A 14114-nucleotide genomic window follows, 5' to 3' on the forward strand; every position below is an offset into this window, starting at 1 on the left:
AGTATCACTGGTATCATGCATTTTGTAGCATGAAATATAACTGTATTTGTATTTATATAGCTGTCAGTATTGACTATATGAGTTTTGTTGCAAATGTGAATAAAATAAAATTAACAGGGATAAATATCCAGCTTCGTCTCAATGAAGTCCATCCTGTCAGTGACCTCCCTCTGCACAGATTCAATGTGCTTTACCAGGTTGATCTGCCTTTGCTGCTGCTGGGTGCTGCTTTTCAGCTCATCTTCACCATCAGCCAATACCACTGTCCAAATGCCTCTCCTAAATACAGATGTGACTGAATTTCCATGGCACAAATCAAACTTAGCCTTGTTAAGTATAGATCACAATTGACATCACAAACACAAGCCAACAATAGTGGTTTCAAACTGACGTGAACCTCATGTCTCTGAAATGGTAACAGGAGAAGGAAAAAAAACTTTAAATGTAAGTTAATGTGATTAGAACTCATTCAAAGTAATTCTGTTAGTCTATTCATCTGGAAATGTGGATAAAATATAAAAAGCAACAGGTGTTAAAAATTAAAAAAAAAATGCAATATGCTGAGGGTTGGTATTTTTTTATTTATTTATTTATTTTTTTTACATAATAATAAAACCAGTGGCTAGATGTAATGGCGGTGGACACTGTCAGTTAAGAAAATAGACCCAACTGTTGTGCTTATTACTTTCATTCTCACCTGACTGGTTGTGGCTTGGCTGGACTGGAGTTTTTCCCTGTAGCACTACACCTACTGCAGGAGTCTCTCTGTGCCTCTTAACCTGTCCTCCAGCTCTACCCCATGTCTTCACCAACAACCTCCACTTCAGTGCTAGGTTATATACCTGTGGCTTCTAGTAGCAGTGCTCTTTAGAGATAAAGCAGTCCTGAAAAGGTAAAGATGGAGATGAGGAGGGAATATGATGGAACCACTCTGTGTTGATCTCTGTTCTGTGAAGAACTGAGGCATAACTGTCAGAGGACCAATTAAATGTGCTATCCTCATTTGGAAACAGGAACAACAAGATACCTCAAAAGTTTAGATGTCTGTTAACATATCAGCTTAAAGACTGTGTTTCAAAGGAAAAAGCATCTAAGTTGTTAACGCTTTACTGTAGGGTATTGTTCATTTGGCTACATGACAACATCACCCCACACAAATGTTTATAAAGGCTCATTCCAATAGGTGCCAATTGCTATAAAGGTAACATTTGCCAATTTTGGTCACAGTAAGCTAAAATAGCCTTTACAGCAAATGACACCTGCTGGAATAAGGATTTATGAACATTTATGTAGGGTTATGTCAGTTGTCAGGATACACTTACAAAAGTGTCATGTAGCCTTATGAACAGTACCCTACAGTAAAGTGTTACCTTTAATTCTTAATACATATGTTTTAAACATAAAACAAAAACCTTTCCACATACTAAGCAGTGGAATACAACCCCATTTCCAAAAAAGTTGGGACGTTTTGCAGAATGTAAATAAAATAGAATGCAATGATATGCAAATCATGTAAATCACATATTTAAAGGAAAATACTACAAAGACAACATATCAAATGTTGAAACTAAAAAACGTTATTGTTTTTTGAAAAATATATGCCCATTTTGAATTTGATGCCAACAACACATTCCAAAAATGTTGGGACAGGGGCATGTTTACCAGTGTGTTTCATCACCTCTTCTTTTAACAACACTTTGTAAGCGTTTGGGAACCGAGGAGACCAACTGCTGAAGTTTGGAAAGTGAAATGTTTTCCCATTCTTTACTCATAAAGCATTTCAGCTGCTCAACAGTTCGGGGTCTCCTTTGTCGTATTTTTCATTTCATAACCCTCCAAATGTTATCAGTGGGTGATAGGTCTGGACTGCACACAGGTCAGTTTAGCACCCGGACTCTTTTAATACGGTGCAATGCTGTTATAATACATGCAGAAAGTGGTTTGGCATTGTTTTGCTGACATAAGCAAGGCCTTCCCTGAAAAAGAAGTCATCTGGATGGCAGCATATGAGCCAAAACATGTATATATCATTCAGCATTAATGGCGCCTTCACAGATTTGCACCTCACCCATGCCATGTGCAGTAATGCCCCCCATACCATCATGAATACCAGCTTTTGAACTGTGCACTGATAACAAGCTGAGTGGTCTTTAGCTCAGAGGGCACAGTGTCCATGATTTTCAAAAAGAATTTCAAATGTTGATTTGTCAGACCACAGGACACTTTTCCACTTCCCCCCAGTCCATTTTAAATGAGCTCCGGCCCAGAGAAGGTGGCAGGATTCCTGGATCCTGTTTATATATGATTTCTTCTTTGCATTTTTTTAACTTGCATTTGTGGATGCAGTGTTCACAGACAGTGGTTTTCATAAGCTTTTCTGAGCCCATGCTGTGATTTCCACTACAGAATCATGTCTGTTTTTAATGCAGTGCTGCCTGAGGGCCCAAAGATCGTGGCCAGCAAATACTGTTTTTTGGCCTTGTCCCTTGCATACAGAGATCTCTCCAGATTCTCTGAATCTTTTAATTATATTCTTGTACTGTAGATGATGAAAAGCAAAAGTTCTTTGCTATTTTATGTTGAAAAACGTTATTCTTGAATTGTTGCACTATTTATTTGTGCAGTCTTTTCCTCTCCTCATCTTTACTTCTGAAAGACTCAGCCTCTCTGGGATGCTCTTTTTATACCCAACTGACCTGTTGCCAATCAACAACCAGGTGTTTTTTTAGCATTACACAACTTTACCAGCCTTTTGTTGCCCCCGTCCCAACTTTTTTGGAAGGTGTTGTTGGTATCAAATTAGAATTTCTCAGTTTCAACATTTGATTTGTTGTCTTTGTCCTATGTTCTATGAAACATATGGGGTTTAAATGATTTGCACATCATTGCATTTTGCTTTTATTAACATTTTGCACAGTGTCCCAAGTTTTTTGGAAATGGGGTTTTACTAAATTTAGTCCTTTTTGGGAAACAGTATGGTATCAAAATAACATACCTAGTTATAGCGGAAAAAAGAGATGATGAATGCCTGTACAAGCAACAATGCATGGGAATGAAGACTTCACTGAAGCTCAGAAACAAGCCCATGGAAAGAGCTTTAAAAACATAAAAGCAGTAAGAGAACTCACACAGCACCAATACCCACCATTCACATTTGCCTGTCCTGCCTGGCTGCCCCTGGGCCTGCTCCGAAAAGCTTCGGCCAGGTGCTTGTGGGAAAGGGGGGATTTGAGAGGCAAGCTCAATTTAGACTGCAGCCCAAATACTGAGATGTCACTGTTCTTCTCCTCACTGCTTGTGTACTCCAGCAACAAAAGGACAAAGGGGGAAGCAAAACAAAAAATATTCAATTAGGACATTCAAACAATGACTGTGAGACCGTTCTTAATAACATTACAAAAGGATGCAACTACACAGGATACACGGCATACACATACAGGAAAGCCCTTAGACTTCTTTTCTTTAGGCCAATCCCCATTGTTCACATATGCTGAGAAAACAGCAAAAAGTTCAGTGTGATTCATTTAGGTATCCCACACAGGGACATTTTTTCATAATAACATAAAACAGGTTTTAAAAAGTAGGTTACAAAAAACTTCTGCTTCAGAAAAACATCACTAATATTCTTTCTATCGTATGTTTAGCTCTTGACTGCCTTTCTTTAACATGCCTCTGTCTATTACGAACATATATGCCATTTCTGGAACACACTTCCATCCATAGGGCTCTTCTCCATGCCTCTCTCAACTGATCTGTGGCTGTTTCTGTCCAGCTGGATTTCTCTGCTCTTCTCCTTCAAACAGGGTCACAGCTGCTGCTCCTGCACATTGACTGCAGGTGGCGGGAAGGAGCGCTTCTTCTATGCCATCTGAGGAGCGCTCCTACCCCTCTACCTTTGAAGAGAGCCGGCAGTGCTGCGAGAAGCCAGATCTAATGGCGAGACACATCCCCATTGCAGACTCAAGGGCTGAATTAAACCATTCAGATCTACAAAAGAAGCAGAACAGATTTATCTGTGGTAGCAGAAATCCTGTTAATAAAGCACCAATATTTAGTGGCTTGTTTTATACTGTAAGGATTATTACACAGAATATAGGATTATAACGTAAAACTCTTCACCACTATCTAACGTTTGTTAAAACAATACAGGCTGAAGTCTGCAACACCCACAACGTTCAGAATTCAGCATTTTCACACTTCAGCTATCTGACTGCCAACCAAAACATAAGTCATGTGCATAACATTTGGACAGAACCAGACTGCAGTCAGCTTGCTGTATCTATGACTTGTGCAGAGCTATACTGACTGACTCTTTCTGCATCATGAATATAAACTATCCACTATTCATGACTTTTTTTTTCATGACATTCATGCGGGAAAGTCATATTCTGATTAATGTAAAATATTAAAGCAATTCAAATGGGGAAAAAAAAGCATTTGGCATGACATCACTATGCATGACACAAATATCCTGTTTAAAAATATCAGCACCCACAACTTAAAATACTTTCCCACATCCCCTGGGGTGTTTGCATTAGGTTGAGTTTGTGGACTGTGCTGTTTATTTTTAAGAAATGTGAGAACAAACAACATAAATCATATGTGACAATTAACAAAGGTAACAAAGTAAAGAACTATTAACTAAAACTAACAGAGTTCATATCTGACTTTATTAAATTATATGGTTTTTGGCCTAGCTCAAGCATATCCTCTGATACAATCTGTAGAAGCATTTTAGGCCATCCTGACAACCTCGTTGAGCTGAGACAGTCTTGCTGCAAACTCGTAGGATCACTTACAGGGCAGTTGGTAAAGAACATTGTTATTATTATACTGTTATACTGATAAAAACTAACAATAAAAAAATCTACATCATTACATCATAGCATGAGGTAAAAAATAAAAAGACGCAAAAAAACAAAACAAAAAACAAACAAACAAACAAAAAAAACAGGTACTCACTCAGTGACACTAATTCAATGCACCTCTGATTGGGGCTGTCCCAGTTATCAAGAGATGCCTGTTTGTCTGTTGACCCTGGTCTGAACACTTTTATCATCTCATCTATGGGACTGACATGGTAGGACTTCTTGTGGTAGTGCAAAAGTTTTGCCATGCAGAAAGCCTGGAGTGCTGCAATTAAATGGCTTATGCTCCAGATGGGTGGCTGGTTTAAATCATTCTGTATACTGAAAGACAGCAGAACAGAGACTAAAAAACTACAGAGAAATCATAGTGAGAGATATATTTTAAATGTATTCTAAATGCATCCCTCTAGAAATGTCAAGACAATTATGAGATACTCCTACTTACTCTTTGAGCCAGAAGTAAAAGTAGTAGGCAATATGTTGTTTTAAAGGGCCTATGTTCCACTTTATTCTTGTATTTTATATTTTACTCATTCTTACTCTCACAATGTTTGTGTGGTTGTATTTGCCATCCCATGGAATTAAACAGACTGTTACTGCACCTATATTCTTTTTACTACAGAGTGAGTGGGTGGGCCAAACTGCTGTTCGCAGAATGTGTGGTCGTATGTAAATGTGTATGTAAATGTGTATGTAGATATAATGAAGGTGACATAACAGCCATGATGAATGCCAAACAGAGTATCTGTAGCTTAAGCGGTGTTTTTTGGAGCAAAATTAGGAGTGAATGGTATGTTTTGAAACTCCAATGTATACAAAGTTCATCAAATTGTAAGCTGAAAAAGGCAAGAGACACTCAAGTTTTCCATGACATGGGCCTATTAAGATTCTGGGGCCATACTACGGAAATGTCTTGGGTCTGAAATCTTATCTTATCTGCTTAATCACCATGACAACTTCAGTTAGGACTGAATTTAGAACAGAAGCTATTACAGAACAACAGTTCCTAAGTTTATAATCTTATCCTACCTCCAGATAAGGAAACAGTATTACAGAAACATCTGAACTAGACAAAATTTCCAAAATCCTGTCTTAACTTTAAGATAACCCCAGAGACACCTTAACTTCAGTTTTAACTGTCTGTTTTAATCATTTTATGCAGTGACAGGCAGCATAGTTCACTGTAACTGGCATAATAACATTATATTTATTTGACTGAGTTTTTTTCCAACAGCATTTTAAAAGCCCCAGACACTGCAGACACGATCTCCACCTCTTCTCCTCTCTTTTTTAACACACCTTTGTGTGTTAATTTTGTTGAAAACTCGTCATAAAATATTACAGTGATGGTTGTTTTTTAGGAAGAATAATTAAGTGTTTGGGGACATTGAAACTGGAGAGCGGCGACGCTTTGATAAACTGTACAAAGTGCTGTCACAATATTCTTAACTTCAAGTTTAAGGTGCTTTAGTTTTGATTGACCTTTTTTACATCAGTAACAGTAGCTAACGTTATCTGTCTGGCCAACTAAATTGATTATTTTGATTATGTGTTTACTTTTCAGTTGTGTGCCTATGGTCGGTTGCTATGTAACAGACATGACAGTTGATTGTCAACTTAGATCAAGTAAGTTAAGATTACCTAACTTGAGAAAAGATGCTATAAGATTCCTAAATTAAGACAAAACTGATTCTGTAATACGAATTTGTGAAAAAATCTTACCTTGACCTGTCGTATCTTAAGTTAAGGTACGGCCCCTGGTTAATAAAAATAATTCTTCACAAAACATCTTACTTATGCTGTAGGTTTAAAGACATGTATATACTCACAAGGCTCTCTGCAAAACTGATTGGAATTGTGAATGCATTGTTTTTCACAGCTGTAAAACAAAGATCTGGAGAGATATTAGTCTCATGGGGCCAGACGTGATCTTGTACCTAGAATACACATCTGGGGACACCCACAAGAAATTTTAGTTTAAATGGGCATGGGAATGTTCTGTTAAAGAAGTCTATGCGTTAGTTTTAGAATATAGGCAAGTAATAAAAGTTGACAACGGGTTACCAGGAGCTGTATGTGGCCTATGTCATTCACAGTTGTGATGGAGTAAAAGTGATATGAAAACAACAGGTAGCTACGTTTGAGAAACTTGCAGCTTTTTGAAACTGGCACCTATGTTTGAGATGGCACATTGTTCAGCTCTTGGACTTTGAGCTATTCGAGCAAAACAATGTACCAAAACACCTGTAATGCATGTGAAAAAACAACTGTTATCCACAGCAAACAACAGTAACATTAAAAATACATAAAATGTACTTACCACTGAGCAACAGAATATATCTTTCTGAAATCATTAGAAACTACTTTGTTGCCCATTTATTTGGTGTGACCTGCATATGCGGCTGGAACCCCCTTTGAATTAAAAAAATTATCTTGCTCCTCCATTGCAGACAGAAAAGGACATATAACCAAGGCAGTCAATTTTTGTGCTTTAAACGTCAAGTTGTAAACAGTTGGCTAGGCTTAGTAAACTGCACTTTTACCACATCCTGTTGAGAAACAAGCCAAATCCTTTCTCTCCCTAGGTAATGTCTTTAAACAAAGTATTTTAAGTGGTTTCATTGAATAGATTCGTTTGCATCGAAGGGCATTTCTGAAACATTCATTTTGAAGAATGAGGATGAGCAAACTACAGCATTTTGGTAGCTGGGTCAATTTACAGAAACGTCCACTTTTCTATCTATCCATAGGTGTGTCACTGGTGTTACCACCCTCACTGGTTTTACATATAATAAAGGTAACAACATTGACAGTAACACCACTGACATATCTGATAAAAAATGCATTTTACAAAATGGCTGCTACAGAGGATCAAACCACATGTTGTCAGTCATGGAATATACACTTAAATATGTAATTTAATCCATTTGTATTCTGTTTTTTCACAATGACCTAAGAATAAAGTAGGTCATACCAGTGACGTTAACTAAAAGCTTCAGATAAATGAGAAAATTTCTGATAACTGAAAAGACACAGTGGACTTTGCATGTGCTTTTTTCCACAGAAAATAGGTAAAAGGAAGTCAAGTGATGTCATCAGTGTGATTTTTATTTCAAAATAAGAGATTCTTTGTTACGCGGTAACATCAGTGACATGACTTCTGGGAACAACAACTTTCATTATATATTTTATAACATTTATTTGGCATTTGTCTTCTTTTATGTCATTTAATTTATATATTTCATAGTCATGTCTAGTTTATTGTAGTTAAAATTGCAGAAAAATGTGTTGTTTTTTTTTTTCAAAATATGACACTTACCCTTTACACATGACTGTGGGGACGAGCGCTTCTGTGGTGCTTGGAATTGGAACATGGTTTTTAAGTGTAATATATCTCTAAACGCCAAGGACACAAAATAGAATAACCCAGCTCTCTTTCTTTGTTTGTGTTATGGGTTGTACTTCGGACATTATAAGAGCACACACTTGAGGGATGTGGGTATAGAGGGGCTATATGCTTGTTTGCAGTGGACTTTGCTGCAATCCATCACCACAAGTTTGACAGGTTGTATTCTTGGCTTGAGATCACGCCTGACTCCGCAAGACTGCAGTGTACAAAAATGACCCATAGTTAGCGCTGTATGTTTGAGTGCACATTTCAGCAAGATTACTTTTTACAGGGGGTGTAGTGAGTGGATTCCTTGAAGCTTCTGATTAGCCCTCAGTCTTTAGTGTCACAATGCCAGTGGAGGATTTTGTTTGTGCTAAAGTTGTTTGACCACAGTCTGGGCCATCCTCAGTCAGGCTTTGATCAGATAAGACCTTGGACATATTGTGTAAGCTTTTGTCTAGAGAAATGAAATAGATGAATGGATGAAGAAGTTGTTTATTTGTAATAGTGTTGTGTTGTGTTTTTGTTATTATAACATATTTGCTGATTCCTTTCAAGTACCTTGACCCTTAGAAGCTGAGTTGTTACTTCTTTTTTGCAATACTGTTCAAATGCAGTACTGCAATTACACAGCTATTCAATTACACAAAGTTATACAATGAATTACAATTATGTTCAACTTACATTCTGTATCAACAGGTTTAAGTCTTCACAGTTAGGTTGACTTAGAAAAGCAAACCTACTGTTCTTCGTAATCATCTTATTATTATTGTAAAGTTGGCTTGGAAAAGGCTACTTATTGTTTTTCATAATCATCTTCTTATTATTCCACACTCAAAATTTAAACAGTTTCTACTCCTACAGTTTTTTAGCATAGAACCATGAAACCTTGCAGGATTGTAGATGTCATACCCAAACAGTGTGTTTGTTCTTCTTCGACCAATCCAATTTATGGTTTTCATACAGCGGGTGTTCAACTGCCTTTTTTCCCTTAGGAAAAAAAAGGTTGAATGTTTGGGGCATTCAATCTGTCACAAGTGATGTCACAATGCAGCATATCTCTCACACAGACACAGTACAGACTAACATGCTTAATGCACAGCAATAACAGCACAATAATGAATTAAAGTTAGCACTGCATTTAAGATAGCAGTGAATGTAAGGGGACAATGTATTTAAAGTAGCAATGAATTTAAGGTAGCACAAGCTTAAAGGTGGCAGTGGATTTAAGGAAGCAGTGAATTTAAGGTAGCAAAAGATTTCAGGTACCAGTAAATTAAAAGTGGCAATGAATTTAAGACAGCAGTGGAATTAAGGTGGCATTGGATTGAACATAGCAATGGATTTAAGGTATCAGTGGATTTAAAGTGATATTGTATTTAAAGTAGCTAACAATTTAAGGTAGCAGCAGATTTAAAGTGGCAATGGATTTTAAGATATCAGAAGATTTGAGGAGTGACGTGATGCCTTCAACGAGAATGGCTACTTAAGGTATTTGCTCCGTCCGCTTACTAGAAAAAATATACTGGGAATCGACAGTTAAACCTGTTTTGAAAGTCATATCTAAACCCGATCGAGGCAAATACTGTCGAGATGCCGTCTAACACCAAAGGTTCGGCCATGACGACCAGAAACAACCTTGGTACTGCAAAGGCCAGCAACCACGCTAGTCCAGCTAACGAGTTGCTGCCTGACACTGCAAAGGAAATGCCTGCCAACTCACCGACGGAGTTAGCGAAAGATATCTCCAAAGTCTACGAGCTGCTTAAAGCAACAGCGGAAGCACATGCCAGAAAGTCGGATGACATTAAGCAAGCTACCTCTGCAGTAGAAAACAAACTCTCCGACACTGCTAACCGCCTTAACCAAGTGGAAAGCCGTTTGAATTTTGTGGAAGATGCTTACTGTGACGTAAAGAGCAATCCCCCTGACTCTCTAAGGGAAGTCGAGCTACTGAAGGATAAGCTGAACGATATCGAGAACAGGGGCCGAAAAAAGAACTTGGGTTTTGTAGGCTTTCCCGAGAAATGCAAGCAGGGGGACCCGCTCTCATTTCACTGTAGAGTGATTCCGGAGTTGTTAAACATTGAGTTTCCAAGCGGACTGGAGATAGAGCGGGCACACAGAGCAGGCGCTCTGCATGCAAAATCAGACCAACCACCCAGAGCTCTCATAGATAGGTTCTTCAAACACCAGGACAGGGTTCGCATCGCCAAGGCGGCACGTAACCAGGGTCGTGTACTCTGGAATGGAAAGAGAATAATCGTTTCCCGGACTTTTCTTTTTGCTTCATTAAACTGTACTGTGTAATCCTTTCCCTTTTTGCTATATTATGATTTATACAACAGTTAGTTCCGGCTATGCAAGCTGATTGGCTGAGAAGTGCTCTAACTGCGCTGTTATTTCGCCGTAACATCACCGGTCTTTCACAAACACTGTATCACTCCGCTGAGACGCCGTTGCTAAGCAACGACTGTAGGAGACGCTCACGCCATTTGAACGTTTTTACTTCTCACTTTGCGCACAAACAGAAAATGGACACGTTTAAGATTACATTTGACTGACAGCCGATTTGGTCAGACTCTGAAAATGAGACTACACTAAATTCCGAAACTGTCAGTTGCTCTTTGTAAGGAGCTGGAGAACGAACTGCCGGCTGTGCAGCGAGTGAGCGGAGCTCGTTACTCTGACGTAGCAACAAGCTGCTTGTAAAGGAACTATAATTTGGCGGAAGGAATTGCTAACATTAAAACATATTGAATGCCACGTTCACGGCCCAGTTTATTGTTTTTTTTTCTTACTTTATTTATTCAAAAGTTGTATAAAAGCAATAGAACACTCGAGGTCGTGTGTTATCGCTATACCAAATCACAGCCGTGATGTTATTTCGCGATAACCCACTCGTGTTCTTTTGCTTAAATAGCTGATAGTCCTGCAGTTTTATAGCCTGTCGCTCCCCTTTCTGACGCCTTACTTTGTCACTGCGGACGCTTTCATTTCTCTGGCGGCTCTCGTGCAGTTGTCGCGGACCTACTCTCAATGTTTTTAGCGCCAGCGTTACGTTCTGTTAACGCCATGTGACTGTTTAAAAGTTTCTGTTACTTCTGTTATGTGTGGCTTTGTTCCTCCTTTTTGTGTTTTCTGGAGGCAATGTTCTCAATATCATTATAGGTAGTAAGTTTATCACTGTGGTATATGTTAAAAGGTGTTTAATATGGTAAGGTGTACTACTGATGACCTACATGTTGTGTCCTGGAACGTTAGAGGTCTAAATCATCCTGTGAAGAGGAAAAAGGTTCTGCAGTTTCTTAAACCTAAAAAATACGATATTTTGTTCCTTCAGGAAACACATTTAACCGCCAGAGTATCTAAGACACTGGATAGGTCATATAACGGCTTCTGGAGATAGTGGGAGAAGTAGGGGGGTAATTTTAATTAATAAAAATCTCCAATTCAAATGTATAAAGGAATTTGCAGACGACTCTGGCAGAATAATAATACTTTTGGCAGAACTCCAAGGTCATACAGTGACATTAGCAAATATTTATGCTTCAAATTATAATACTACAATACAACAAGTTTTTTTTTTTTTTTGGATTCCTAGAAACAAAGCTTGAAAGTATGGGGAATTTCCCAGTAATTTTAGGGGTCGATTTCAATAACGTTATGGAACCTTTTCTTGATCGTAGCGCTTCATCATTACGTCCTTATAAAGGTGACAGATGGTTGCATGATTGGTGTAAGGAAGTTGGCTTGGTTGATATTCGGCGTCTGCTTAATCCAGATGGGAGGGACTATACATTTTATTCACCCCCCATAATACTTTATGTAGGATAGATTTTTTCCTTATTTCAAATAATTTGATTAACTCAATAAACAATATATGACCATATTGGACTCCAGCTAGACTATACAGAATCGGCCTACTAGATAGGTCCACTTGTTGGTGCTGTGGAGCCGAGCCAGGCACACTGATGCACGTGATGTGGGAATGCCCTAATATACAGGTTTTCTGGTCTGACATCCAATATTATATTGAGGAAATTCTGGGCAAACACATTCAGTTCTCACCTGGATTGTGCATCTTGGGGGAGCCCTCTGAGGCTGACTGGACTCAGACAGCCTTAATGCTAGGCCGTAAATTGATTGTTAGAGAGTGGAGGGCCTCTACAGCACCATCTGCATCTCACTGGTATGCAGAAATGGGCAGCTTGGCTGCATGGGAAAATCTATTGTTCAGGCTTCAGAAAAATTTGGAGATGTTTCACTCTAAATGGAGAAAAATATTTGTCTTATCTGGATGCAGGAGCACAACATGTGGGTCTGGATATGAATTAAGCATTACTCTTTGTGTTTTCTTTTTTTGTTTGTTTTTTTTTTTAACACCATAGCAACTACCTAGCAACATCTAAGCAACACTTGGCTTTTTGGTTGGGGGACTATTCTCAACCGAGCAGTGACATTATGGTGTGTAAAACTCGAAAGTTTTAAAATGTGCCGTTACTGGTGCATTGTGTTGGTTTTAACATGTCAACTCTCAGAAAAAAATAAATATTGTGATATATACCAGTGTTTCTCAATCTGTGGGCCATGAAGCGCCCGCTAGTGGTCCGTGGGCCTGTACTCAGGGGAAGGCAGTGTAACGAGGCAGAATAACTCAGACGCTCGCGGATAAAAAGATAAAGTGAGGCTTTAATGTTAGAATCGCGATCCAAAAACGTGGTCAGAGAACAGGCATAGGTCAAATCCAGAAATTACAAAAGACACAAAAACACAAACATAACTAGGCAACCGAAGTCTAAGGGGCAAAGGCACAGTCAGAACCGGAAAAATCACAGGAATGGATGAAGAACGCTCAGTGGCTTTTAGGACAAAAAGCAATACCTCGCAACAAACTAGTCTACAAGCCCGGGCTTTATACTAACACTAATCATATGAAAACAGGTGTAACCAGTTAATACTCCGGAAACAGAGAGCGATGACTGGAGCGAGGTGGACGGCTGCAGATCATGTGATCCCCTGGGGATTCTGGGAAATGGAGTCCTTAGAGACCTCTGAGCCCGAGGTATGCATGACAGGCAGTAGTTCATAGTGGGCTGATAATGTCCCTGTACGTCATAAAATTGGAAAAAAGATTGACATAACAATTACAAATTTAAATGATTAAAAACAAAATCAATCTTACCTCATACATTTCTTTCTCTCTTCTTTTTAACACTACAAAAACCCCGTTTTTTTAACATAACTGCAAATTTTGGTTTCTGTGATTGAACCGAAATGGACAATCAGATCTTTTTCAGGCCCTAATTCTCAGGTTTTCAGTGTCAGCACTCAAGAAATAAAAAGAAATTTGCTTTTTAAAAAGTTGGTTTTAATTTTCCTGCGTTCCGCCATGTTTTGTAGCCATAAACAGGTAAGCCTCGAGATGGAAAAGACTGGGAGCCTTTTATTTTTACTGTGTATTTGTGAAAATGTCTTGTGAGGTTATATTTTTGATATATTTCTTACCTCTATTACCCAGTAGGTCAGTCTAATAAACTTGCAACTAAGTGTATATGAACAGACACAGGACCTACAGTCATGGCCAGAAATATGTGATAGATAATTAACCAATCCTTTGAGAATTTATTTTATTGACACGTGTATGTGCTTTTTTATTCACGTGTATTTTCTTTGTTTGCAGTGAAACAACAAAAACACACAATAAAACTGAATCTGATCTTATTCCATACAGAACACTGAAAATAGCTTTGACAAGTCACAGGTGTAGACAATAGGAAATCAGTTTTAACCAGTTTAAACAAAAAAAGTTGAGTCAGACTCTGTGTTGTGTGCCTGTGAGTACAACACTGAGC

Source organism: Colossoma macropomum, unplaced genomic scaffold (genome assembly GCF_904425465.1).
Source record: "Colossoma macropomum unplaced genomic scaffold, Colossoma_macropomum, whole genome shotgun sequence".
Classification (NCBI taxonomy): Eukaryota; Metazoa; Chordata; class Actinopteri; order Characiformes; family Serrasalmidae; genus Colossoma; species Colossoma macropomum.